Raw genomic sequence first — 10,650 nt, forward strand, 5'->3', positions numbered from 1 at the left:
AGAAGAGCTTGTGGGACTCCAGTGTGTGGCTGTGCATGAGGGACAACGAAGTGAAGATGGACACTACGGTACTGGAGTTTGGGGGTCACCCAGATGTTTTCTTTGAGCTAATGATAAAGCCATTTCCTGAGATAGAGAAGGTTATGAGCGGAAGCGATATAGGGAAAAGAACCAAGACTTCTATTTTGGGCATCTTAAGTTTGAGATGCCTATTAGATATCAAGTGGACATGTCAACTAAGAATCTACTGTACCGATGGCACGTGGAGCCATAGAACTAGACAGGATCACCTAGGGAGGGAGCGTGGTTGATAGGGTCACCTAGGGAGGGAGTGTGGTTGAGGAACCATGAAAACCCAAGACAGCCCTGGGGCACTGTAAAATGTAAAAGTCCAGTAGAGAATGAGGATCCAGCAAAGGAGATGGAAACGAATGAATGGCCAATGAGCTGAGACGAAAGCCTGGACGCTTCGGTGTTATATAAGACAAGAAGAGGGTGTGCTTGAAAGACAAGAAATAGAAGATTTCTCGAGAAACTGCATGAAGAGAAAAGGTATTTGGGATCCTCCCAAATAAACAGCTGGATTCCTAGCATCCTCCAAAGGAGGCTAATGAGTTGTTTTATTAAAAGTATTTTTATGAATTAGTGGATTTCAACATTTCTATACTTTGAATACCAAATCCGTTGCTGTCGAATGTATTCCAACTCATAGCGACCCTATAGGACAGAGTAGAACTACCCCATAGGATTTCCAAGGAGCAGCTGGTAGATTCGAACTGCCAAACTTTTGGTGAGCAGCTGAGCTCTTAACCACTGCGTCACTATATGCATGCACACACATACGTGCATATGCATATACATACACATACATGTATATATACCCACATATATCCTCCTGTATACATACCTATACACATATATGCATACATATATACATATATACCCCCACATAGGTTTTTTGGTGTTTGTTGCAAAATTATATATGCCATAGCAATTACCAAAAGATCCTTTTTCTCTTGTGTGTATCTTAGTGATGTCCTTTGCCTTACCCAGGCTGTGCACACTTCATCCGTTTTTGGTATTACTTCTCCCATCACCAGAAATAACAAGCGTCTACTATCTAGAGAGTGATTCCCCTAGCTTCCCCAGCCCCATCCCTGGTAACCACCAATGAATGCTAGTCTCTGTATGTATACCTATTCTTATCTTTTTATAAAAGTGAGATCATAAAATATCTATCCTTTCGTGATTGACTTATTTCACTCAGCGCAAGTTCTCCGAATTTATCCACATTACAAGATGTTTTGAGTACTCATCATGAGTCTTTATAGCTGTGTAGTATTCCGTTGTATGTATGAATCACATTTTTTTTTTAATCCATTCATCTGTTGATGGGCACTTCGATCGTTTCCATCTTTTCGCAGTTGTGACTAGTGCTGCAATGCGCGTGGGTGTGCGTGTGTCTATTTGTGACACTGCTGTTAGATGTCTAGGGTATATACCTAGGGGTGGGATTGCTGGATCATAACGGAGCTCTATTTATAGTTTTTTGAGAAAGTGCCAAACTGTTTTCCATCAGGGTTGTACCATTTTATAATCCCACCAGCAATGGATAAAGGGTCCAATCTCCCCACTTCCTCTCCAGCGTCTGTTGTTTTTTGTTTTTATCAGTGCCATTTTAACAGGGGTAAAATAATATTTCATTGTCATTTTGATTTACATCTCTGTAATGGCTAATGATCGCAAATATCTTTTCGGATGTTTGTTGGCCGCTTGAATGTCCTCTTTGGTGAAGTGTCTGCTCATGTCCTTTGCTCATTTTTTAATTGGGTTTTGTTTGTTTTTGTTTTTGAGTTGTTGAAGTTTTCTACATATTTTAGAGATTAGACCCTCACTGGATATGTCATTCATGAAGATTTTTTTCCCAGTCTGTAGGTTGTCTTTTTACCCTTTTGATAAAGTGTTTTTTTGATGAGCATAAGGATTTAGTTTTTAAGAGGCCCCAGTTATCTAACTTGTCTTCTGCTGTTTGTGTATTTGTAGTTGTGTTTGATAATTTATTTTTTTTTAAATTAGGTCCCATAGTTTTGTCCCTATGTTTTCCTCCAAGAACTTCATAGTTTCAGCTTTAATGTTTCGGTCTTTGATCCATTTTGAGTTGGTTCTTGTGTATGGTATGAAGTATGGTTCTGCTTAGCTTTTCTGCAAGTGGATATCCAATTTTGCCAGCACCATTTTCTAAGAGACTGTTACTTCCCCACTGAATGGACTTTGACCGCTTGTTGAAAATCAGTTGTCAGTAGATGGATGGATTTATTTCTGGGTTCTCAATTCTGTTCACTGGTCTACGTATCTATCGGTGACCAGTACCAGGGCGTTTAGATTACTGTAGCTGTATGGTACGTTTTGAGATCGAGGAGTGTGAGGCCTCCTACTTTGTCCTTTTTCTTTAACATTGCTTTGGCTGTTCGAGGCCTCTTTTCTTTCCATATCACGTTGGTGATTAGTTTTTCCATTTCAGTAAAAATGTTATTGGAATTTGGTTCAGGATTGTATTATATCCATAGCTCACTTTGGGCAGTATTGACATTTTCACAATATTAAGTCTTCCAGTCCATGAATACGGAATATCCTTCCATTTATGTGGGTATTTTTTAGTCCCTTGTAGCAATGTTTTATGGTTTTCATTGTATAAGTCTTTTATATCCCTGATTAGGTTTATACCTAGGTACTTTATCATTTTGGGGGCTATTGTAAATAGTATTGGTTTCTTGATTTCAATCATTTTTACATGCACAATTCAATGACATTAATTACATTCCCCGTGTTGTGCAACCATCACCACTGTTTCAAAAAATTTTCAGCCCTTTGTACAGAAATTCAGTATCGCTTAAGCAATAACTACCCATTTCCCTCCCTCCCCAGCCCCCAGTAACCACATAATAATAAACTTTGGTCTCTATGCATTTGCCTATTCTAGATATGTCATATAAGTGAGATCCTACAGTATTTGTTCTTTTGTAACTGACTTATTTCACTCAGTACAATGTTTTCAAGATTTGTCCATGTTGTAGCATGTATCAGAACTTTATTTATCTTTATGGATGAATAATATTCCGTTGTATGGATATTTCACATTTTGTTTATCCATTCATCTGTTGATGGACACTTGGATTGTTTCTACCATTTGGCTGTTGTGAATAATGCTGCAATGAATATCGGTGTACAGGTATCTGCTTGAGTCGCTACTTTCAAGTCTATTGGGTATATACCTAGGAGTGGAATGGTGATTCTATGTTTAACTTTTTGAGGAAAGATTATTTCTTGGTTACATAGATGTGGTCACCTTTTTATTATTTACTGAGCCGTACATTTATGATTTGTGTACTTTTCTGTATTTCATACTTCATATAAAAAAAAATCTGTTGACTCTATGACCTACAGGTCCCTCAAAGCCTGCACAGGGACTGTACAATTTTATTTAGGCAAGTTCCGAGCACTAGCTTCTTCCATTTCTGCTACTGCAGGCGTATATCATGATTTTATGACTATTATCATTTTATGAGTCTGCCTATTTAAAGTAAACACATTAAAATAGGAAGGGGGCATAGCATTTTAAAAATTACTGTGCTATAGAAGTCCTTGTTTCTCCGTAAGGAGCGATGAATACATGAACCGTTTTTTCCTCCCTTAGCTCCCCTCAGCTTTCCCTGGTCTTCTTCATGGATAAAGAACAACTGAAAGACATTCTGGAGAGCGGGGGAAGGATTCTAACAAGGAGTCAATGAGAGCATCTTGTTTGGGCCCAGTGTCTACCTGAGTGCTCTATCTTCCTGTCAGTCCATTTGGATTAGAGTATTGCCCCAAGTCGTCAGCATTACCATCTAACTCAGACACCGTGATGCAGAATCTCTTCTTATGTCTAGTGGTTTTCTTTATTATGAATTAATTAGTTTCAAGCTGAGACTGTATATAATTCAGTCTGCTGCTTTCTGAGAAAATTTATGGGAGGAATGGATAGCGATTATTATTGAAACTGTGGAGTTTTAGGTAGGAATTGACTTTTCTTTGGGCTGTTGTTTCTGTTTCTTCCTCCACCCTCCTCATAATACCTTCTGTTAGCATAATGCTGAGCTGTTGTTATTCCTCATGTTAAGGGGAATTACTTTGATCAGAGTTAGTTCCAATTTAATCTCCCTTCATAAAGCTACCTCAAAATGAATTGGTGGCTCAAAAAAAAAAAAAAAGAATCACTTGTAGGAAACAATTTGAGAGATTGTGTTTCTACTATTACACGAACATCAAGTGCAATTTTATGTTTGAAAAACTAAAAGCAGTTAATTGCAGTCAAGTTATGACTCTCTCCTGAGGAAAGTGCTTTGCAGACTTAAACTGTTAGTCCCGTTTTGTAAATGAAAAAGAAAGCAATGAAGAAATTAATACTCTGTGTAAAATCATAGCCGGGAATGAGACTCAGGATTTCTGGTTCTGCTTTTTGTTCCAAACCATCTGACCACAGGTAACTTGTAGAATTTAGCCAGGAATAAAGGAATTCGTCCAGTTAACCTTGGTACATAATATACAATAGTAAAATTGTGCAATTCTCTTTTACAATAAATTTATGAAATAATATTTAGTGTGTACTTTAAGATATGACATCTTGCATGCTTAGTCTCAGCTGGTGACCCAGTCACTTAAGCTAGAAACCTGGCAGTCATTTTTGGCTCCTACTTTTCATGTCCAATCAAACTTTAAGCTCTGTTAGTTCCTTTTTTAAAACAAATCTTTTTATTTTGGTGAAAGTATGCATAGCCAAAGATACATCATTTCAACAATTTCTACATGTACAATTCAGGGACATTGGTTACATTCTTCTAGTTGTGCTACCAGTCTCCCAGTTCTTTTCCACATTATTCCACCACCATTGTCTTAAACTCTCTGCCCCCTACACTTCCCATCCAACCTTTCAAGTCATCATTGTCAATTTGATCTCATACAGATAATTCTTTAAAAGAGCACAATGCTCAAAGAAACTGTACTTTACTAATTAAAATAAACTATTTTTTTTTTGATTCAAGGAACTCTGTCAGTTACTTTTTTTTTTTGGAAATAATTTCAAGCTTTCAAGAAAAGTTGCAAAAATAGTGCAAAGAATGGTTTTTCCTTGAACCATTTGAGTATAAATTGCCCACGTGGTGCCTCATCACCCCCAAATATTTTAAGTGTTTTCCCAGGATGCTCTGCCAGGACATAACCACTTGACAACCATAGAAATCAGGACATTAACTTGGATACATCACTGCAGCTAATTCTCAGGCCCCGCTCCAGTTTCACCAAGTATCCTGATAATGTCAGTTATACGAAAAGGATCTGATCCAGGGTCAAGTGTTGTACTTGGTTGTGACGTTGCTTTAGTCTTCCTCCATCCGGAATAGTTCTTCAGTCTTTCCTTGACAGTTTTGACAAATACAGGCCAGTTATTTTATAAAACGCTCCTCAATTTGAGTTTGTCCGGTATTTCTTCATGATCAGATTCAGGCTACGCATTTTTGGCAGGAACATCACAGAAGTGACGCTGTGTTCTTCTCACTGCATTTCATCAGGTGCTGCATGATTTCCATCCGTTCCATCGCTAGCCATGTTCACGTTTACCGTTTGTAGGAACGGTTACTGTTTTACCCTCTGTAATTAATGTTTTGGGTGGAAGTACCTCAAGACTTGGTGAATATCCTGTTTCTCATCAAACTGTCACCCACCAGTTTTAACATCTGTTGATGTTTTTTGGCTCAGTTAGTCATTACTGTCAAGTTCGCTGTGGAGGCAGTGGTGGGTTAGTGGTAGAATTCTTGCCTTCCATGCCAGAAACTTGGTCTGGATTCCCAGCCAATGCACCTCACGTGCAGCCCCCACCCAGCTGTCAGTGGACACTTGTGTGTTGTTACTATGCTGAACAGATTTCAACGGAGCTTCCAGACTTAAATGGACTAGGAAGGAAGATCTGGAGGTCTACTTCCAAAAATCAGCCAATGGAAACCCCATGGATCACAACAGTCTGATCTGAAACCAATCATGGGGATGGTGTGGGACTGGGCAGGGGGTTGCCATGAGTCAGGGATTAAGTCAATGACAGCTAACAACACAAAGTTTTCCAAATGGGGATTTTCTACTTCTACCAGTCTTCACATTATTAGTTGGCATTCTACTGCCAGGAAAAGCTTTCTCCTTTCCTATTACTCACTCGTTTATCTACACATATTAGTATATACTATGTTTCTATTTTATTAAGTGGGTTAGGAGGTACAAACAGTTAATGTGTCTGGCTACTAACCTAAAGGTTGGAGGTTTGAATCCACCCAGAGGCATCTTGGAAGAAAGGCCTGGTGATCTATTTCTGAAAAATTGACTCGATGCCAACTGGTTTTAATCTGTTACTATCATTATTTTGATGCTTAAAGTGTCTAAAATTTGGCTGGTAGGAGTTCCTTCAGGCTGGCTTCAGCTCTGTTTTGACCGATTGCCATCCTTCGTTGGGCACTTCTTTACTTTTTGGCACAACAAGACCCTACAGGTTCTTTTTATGCTTTCTTTGCCCTAGCGCTGGGATCAGCCATTTCTCTGAGGAGTCCTGCTTCCCTTTAGTGGAGACTGGTGTTTAGAAACTACATTTGTGCTCTGGGCCTCTCTGATTCCTATTGGCATGTTGCTGCTCCCAAGCCCTCTCGGTGGGTGGAGTGAGGGTGTGTATGAATGCATATGTACAAATGGTTATACCTATATCTATTTCTATATTGATCAATATACGTTGAAAATCATGAATTCCCACCAATACCTCCAATTCCAATCCAACACGTCAGGGTTCTTTCTATAACTCCCTTTTCCGATGGCAGGAAATCTGGCTCCCTTAGCCTTAGTATGTTCACTGATTGCATTGATCCTCCTTGTATGGAACCATTCTACATCGTCTCTCCAAGCACGTCGCCCCTCCACCTCCCCACTTCCGACCTGGGCTTCAGCACCTTCCAGGAGGCTGTCTCCCACCACCACCACCTGTGGACTTTTACCTTCCTTGGCCCCACCTAGTAACTTTTGCTCTGAGTTCCTCAGGAAGAATATATATATATATATATATGTATATATTTATATACTATAAATATTTACAAAATATTTACAGAAAATATAAATATTTATATTTACAGAAAATCTTATTGGGATTTTTTATAAGAATTGCATTAAACCTATAGATAAATTAGGGATAATTGACATCTTTCTTACATTAAATCTTTCAATCCACGAACACGGTGTTTCTCCATTGATTTTAGTCTTCTTTGAGTGCTTTCATCAGCGAGCACCATACGACCAGCAATTTCCTTCCTGGGCTTTTATCCCAGAGAAATGAAAACTTACATCCGCACAAAAACCTATACACAAATGTTCATAGCAGCTTTATTTGTAATAGCCAAAAACTAGGAACAACCCAGAGATTCTTCAGCAGGTGAAAGTTTAAATGAACCGTGACACATCTATGTCATAGAATTCCACTTGGCAATAAAAAGTAATGAGCTATTGTTTCCTTAAAGATTATTGTGCCAATGTCAACATCAGGGGAAGCTGGGTAAAGGGTATCCTGGTACTCTACCATCTTTGCAACTTTTCTGTAAGTCTAAAATTATTCCGAAATAAAAAGTTTTAAAGAAAAAGTAACTGGCAGATTCCTTCCTTCTTTTCTTTCTTTCTATGTCTGATGTTAACATTGGCGATGAGAGGGGCCCACCATGGCTCAGCCTATGGCCAGTAATCCTGTTACATTATGTGGTACTATAATTACCTTATTGAACATATAACTGAAGGATACAAACGAAACATTGACTCTTGTGATTCCTCAATCATTCCTAGCCTTCACCATGTTTGTTCCTTTAGCAATGACAATTGCGTGCCACTACGAATTTTCATTTTACTTGGATCCACAATCAACACCCATGGAAGCAGCGTCAAGAAATCAGACGACGTATTGCATTGGGCAAATCTGCTGCAAAAGACCTCTTTGAAGTATTGAAAAGAAAGACATCACTTTGAGGACTAAGGTGTGCCTGACCTAAGCCATGATATTTTCATTTGCCTCGTATGCATGTGAAAGCTGGACAACGAATAAGGAAGACAGAAGATGAATTGACGCCTTTGAATCATGGTGTTGGCGAAGAATATTGAATAATACCACGATTGGTCCGAAGAACGAAAACGTCTGTCTTGGAAGAAGTACAGCCAGAATGCTTCTTACAAGTGAGGATGACGAGACTTTGTTTCATGGACTTTGGACATGTTATCAGGAGGGACCAGACCCCGGAGAAGGACATCATGCTTTGTAGAGTAGCGGGTCAGCGAAAAAGTGGAAGATCCCAATGAGACAGACTGACACAGTGGCTGCAAAAATGGGCTCAAGTATGTCAATGGTTGTGAGGATGGCACAGGACTGGGCAGTGTTTTGTTCTGTTGGACGTAGGGTCACTCTGAGTTGGAACTGACTCGACGGCACCTAACAACGATGAATTTTCCATCCTATACTGTTTCCTCAATTAGCTTCCCAATGCTGTCGGTTTTAGGTAGTTTGGGCAGATCCAAAAACCCCTTTTCAACCTAGGAAAGCAGAAGCAGAGTTGATTTAATCATGATTCCACATAGCTGTCAAACTAAAGATGTCAGGTTTTCTCCACAGGTGCAAATGTCTGCATACACAATACCAAAGCAATACATTCAGTAAAACACCACCATTTTATTGCAGATGAAATTCTGGAAATTCCAGTAGCCTGTGTTCTTGAAGGAACTTTGTGCCTGGGATCTGCTCGGGCAAACCGCAAAAGACTCTTTCACTTCACCTATCAAAAATGGTAGAAGTTTCATTACTGAAATAAAAATGTTTTGAGTACTTCATTTTTCTCTAAAAGTTTCCTCTCTTCAATGCTGTTTATATTTTTTATGTCTGAATTGAAGATACAGTATCATTGATGTGAATTTTGAGGTGGCAAAGCTGACATTTTGCTGTGACCGTCATACTCAGTGTGTTGTAAAGGACACCCAAATTTAAGTATATATTTTTGAAAGTATCATGACCAAAATGGAATTGAATAATAAAAAATTTGACGGAGTTCTTATTTTGTGTTATGAATGCTAGCTAGTACGCCAAACACTTCTACAAATATTCTACTTATAATAGAGTCACTTCTATTGTGCTATTCTTTAAAGTTTTACAAACAGATTGGCTAAAAAAGAATACAGTTCTTTATAAATTTATCCAGCTGATGCATTCCTTCTTAATCTTCATATTAAGTGCCCATCTGTTTTCCTATTTATTTAGCAATTTGAAAGCTTTTAATTGATTTTATATATAAATTATAACTTCACACTCATCACTGATTATTGTGCCATCTTCTCTTGCAATAACAAATATGCGTTCATATTTCACCCAACAAATAGAATTTCAATTTCTAAAGCACGCAAGGAAAATTTCACTCCAAATTACATCTAGAGCCCATTTTAAGCATCTTTATTCTCTTTTATTGTACCTTAGAGGAAGGTTACAGAACAAGTAGTTTCTCATTGAACAGTACACGTATTGTTTTACGACATTGATTAACAACCCCACAACATGTCAACACTCTGGCTTCTCGACCTTGGGTTCCCTGTTACCGGCTTTCCTGTCCCCTCCTGCCTTCTAGTTCTTGCCCCTGGGCCGTTGTGCCCCATTAGTCTCTTTCTGTTTTATGGGGCCGTCTAATCTTTGGCTGAAGGGTGAACCTCGGGAGTGACTTCATTACTGAGCGAAAAGGGTGTCCGGGGGCCATACTCTCGGGATTTCTCCAGTCTCTGTCAAGGCCAGTAAGTTCTGGTCTTTTTTTGTGAGTTAGAATTTTGTTCCACATTTTTCTCCAGCTCTGTCTGGGACCCTCTGTTGTGATCCCTGTCAGAGCAGTCAGTGGTGGTAGCCGGGCACCATCTAGTTGTACTGGACTCAGTCTGGTGGAGGCCGTGGTAGTTGTGGTCCATTAGTCCTTCGGACTAATCTTTCCCTTGTATCTTGTTTTCTTCATTCTCCCTTGCTCCCAAAGGGGTGAGACCAGTGAAGTATCTTAGATCCCTGCTTACAGGCTTTTAAGACCCCAGACGCTACTCACCAAGGTAGAATATAGAACATTTTCTTTATGAACCATGTTATGCCAATTGAGGTAGAAGTTTCCCGAGACCATGGTCCCCACGGTCCTCCACCCAGCAATTCAGAAGAACCCATTTTAGAAAACAAATATCCTAGTATTAACAGTGAAACCAAACCTCACACCTCGTTTGTCTTACCGCTGCCGTTACACTGATTACATAGGGTGGTGGTTTATGCTTTCACGGGATCACTGATAACGCAGGGGCTCAGGGAGATCAGAAGTGATGTCGAAGTGGACATTTGGCCAAACCCAAAGACAATTGGCAGGTTTTGGATGAATCCTGAGGCTGAACCCAAATTCAGTTATAATAATTCAGCCCGATATTTGTTATATTACATGTGCTACTGCACTGATCTATTTATGTGCATTACAAAATATACACAAACAATTTTTTAAAGCATAAGATACAAATTCTAACATTTTTCCCGAGTAAACTTTCTTCTGC

Source organism: Trichechus manatus, unplaced genomic scaffold, assembly GCF_000243295.1.
Source record: "Trichechus manatus latirostris isolate Lorelei unplaced genomic scaffold, TriManLat1.0 scaffold00005, whole genome shotgun sequence".
NCBI classification, from domain to species: Eukaryota; Metazoa; Chordata; class Mammalia; order Sirenia; family Trichechidae; genus Trichechus; species Trichechus manatus.